General features: G+C 43.8%; 1 protein-coding gene across 2 annotated transcripts in view; it reads right to left on the minus strand.

Annotated features, from left to right (window-relative positions):
- Positions 1-1094: 1094 nt before the first annotated feature.
- Positions 1095-2954, minus strand: part of CD80 (CD80 molecule) — a 40908-nt gene continuing 39048 nt past the window's right edge. For both annotated transcript variants that reach the window (XM_027767928.1, XM_006167646.3), the window contains one exon: positions 1095-1211. The gene's annotated coding sequence lies outside the window, so the exon portion shown is untranslated. The remainder of the gene's footprint in view (positions 1212-2954) is intronic.

The raw sequence follows: 2954 nt of genomic DNA on the forward strand, positions 1-2954 counted from the left end.
CCCCCAGGGGAGATGGCCATGCCACAATCCCTTCACTCTTCTGGGATTCTGGGCATGCACACACATGCACCTGGCATGATCTTCAAGTTGCCAAATCTGGTACTTAAACCATGACTGGCCATGTGGGAATCTAGTGCTTTTACCACCTTCTGGCCCCTGAATTAGTATTTCATAAAACCCTTTCCAGGCCTAAAGAATTCTGTTTCTAAACACTTTGAACAGAGTTACCAGTACTCTAGACCTATTCCTCCATATTGTACCGTATTCCTCTAGACATTTCCTGCAAAGCAACCCAAGGGAAGGGGCTGCTAAAACAGACATGAAGGGCAAGGCAGATAATCCTGGTCATCTGAAGAAGTTCCCAGAATAGATCAATCATATAGGTGACCTGGGGGAACAAAATAAATGAGCACTTGACACACTAAATTAGCAAAGAAAGAAAATACAATATTTCAATAGCAAGGTATATTAATCTTTTTATCTTATTTTATTTTTTTAGAAAGAGTCGGGACCAGCCCATAGCATAATGGCTATGTCACTGGACTCCCATGTAGTCAGCCGTGGTTCGAGTCCTGGACCCGGTGGCTTAAACTCTCTAAAAAAAGATGAACTAAATGAAAGAAGAAAAAAAAAAAAGTAAAAATAAAATAAAAATAAAAATAAAAAAGCAAAAAAAAAAAAGAAAAAGAAAATTACCAGAGTGCACATGCACTTGCCAGAGAGAGATAAAGAGAGGGAGAAACCACCCCCCCAATGGGGTGTGATCATTACCACAATCCTGTCTCCTCCACCCCTCCTTTCTGTAGGAGTTTTGGGCACGCACACACATGCTCTCATGTTTTGCCAACTGCTGGAGCCATAACTTAAACCACTCATGGTGGAACCAGTCATGGGGATGCCAGCTTCCTTAATCACCAGGCCACGGGGCCAGCCCTGCAAGTATTATATTTTTTTTTAAGTTTTTTTTTTCATAGGGCATGTGTTCTTGCTGGAGTGAGACAGAGGGAAAATGAGAAACTAGTCCCCTGGAAGGGATGGCCATACTGCAATCCCTTCTCCTCCATTCTCCTCTGGAAACTCGGCACGTACACACAGGTGCCCTGCATGATTTTCAGGCTGCTGGGTCTGGGACTCAAACTGGTGAGCTGGCCGTGTGGGATCCAGTTCCTTGACCACCACGCCACCTGCTGGCCGGATATTCATCTTGATAGCTAGAGAATGTAAAGAGAGATTGAAATTATGAGAGAACTTAGAACTAGTCTGGCATTTTTTACTATATAAACTATGAGACAAATGTTTATTAAATAATTATACGATGAAATACTTTTGATCAAGGACACTTTTTATGTGTGGAGCAAACAACAGATGTATCAGAAAAGGTTGCTCTTCTCACTAAGCCTATAAAGGGTATGGGCTAAAGGCACATGAGAATAAAGCGAGGGTGGTATGTGTTGTGCTGTACCAGAAGAGCAGAGGTGGAACTGCCTGGACTGAACAAGACGGTCACAGGGAACTTCACTAAATTGGGCGTATGGCCTCCTGGATTATCAGCAGACTGAGCAGCAGACTTACGACAGAGGGAAAGGAGGGGAGAGTCTAGATATTATAATTGCAGAATTGAAAGGGAGGGATATCCCGTGAGGGGCATCCTGAGAAGTGGGCATCAAGCTGAAAACAAGACAGGAAATTGGGAGGCTGCTTTGAGGAAAATACGTAGGTGACACTGCAGTGGAGAGGCAGGAGCCTGAGCTTGCTGTCCCGTGTGAGTCGTGGCATTGTTCCTTATCTGTCTGACTTCAGGCAAATCACCCAGCTGAGAGCCTCAAGTTTCTCACCCATAAAATGTAAAGAGAAAGATCTTGCTCATAGGAAAAGCACTATGATGAAACAGTGTTTTTGTAAACCATAAGTTTCAGCTAATTTTTAATTTTCCTTCCTTAAAAAAATACTATCCCATGGGAACTAGCAGTTAGCGTAATGGTTATGTTGATGGACTGTCATGTAGTTGACCGTGGTTCGCGTCCTGGACCTGGTGGCTTAAAACTCACGCCGGGCACGTGTGCGTGAGTGCCCAAGATCCTGAGAGGAGAATGGAGGAGAAGGGATTGCGGTGTGACCATCCCCCTGGGGGGTGATTTCTCACTTTCTGTCTCTATGTCTCTCTCTGTCTGTTTGGCGAGTGCACTCGCCCTATAGTGAAAACCTCTCCAAAAAAAAAAAAAAAAATACTATCCCATGAAAGACAGAGAGACACCCCAGCAGATTCTTCACACCAAGATGCCCCCAATCTCAGCTGGCCTGCATCATGGGTATGTGCACACATACCCCATGTGCTTAGGGAGATCCTGGGACTTGAACACAGGGCCTTTCCCATGTGGGTCCAGTCATGTTACCATGGTGCCACTTTGGCCAGCTTCCTTTACACTGTCATTTCTTTTGCTGACATTATCTCAACCTCTACAGGTCAGAGCTGAGCTGTTAGTGGAGGTTCTAGCTACCCTGGACCTGATATCAGTCTTTTGGATTGCAATATTTCCCTAGCGTGGAAAAATCTAAAATTCCTAGCCTGGGGATTTTAGAACATAAAGTTGAAATAAATGAACTGTGTGATTATCACAAAAGCTAATGGGGTGTTAGGTTCCCTTCACACAAAGAACATTCTACCCTATACAGTAATTATTCCATTGTATGAAGAGTCAGTAAGAATGAATCTAAGTGGCCAGCAGGTGGCATGGTGGTTAAGGATGCTGGACTTTCACATGGCTAACCACGGTTTGATTCCTACACCTGGTGGCTTGTTTTCTCAGTCCCCCACCCCCGCTTTCTCACTGTGTCCCTCTCTGGTCAAATAAAAATAAATTAATAAATAAATTTAAATAAAATAATTATCTTTTTTTTTGGAGAAGTTTTTGCTATAGGGCCTGTGCGCTTGCCAGAAAGACAGAGCGAGACCG

The sequence above is a fragment of the Tupaia chinensis genome, unplaced genomic scaffold, assembly GCF_000334495.1.
Source record: "Tupaia chinensis unplaced genomic scaffold, TupChi_1.0 Scaffold144909_1, whole genome shotgun sequence".
Classification (NCBI taxonomy): Eukaryota; Metazoa; Chordata; class Mammalia; order Scandentia; family Tupaiidae; genus Tupaia; species Tupaia belangeri.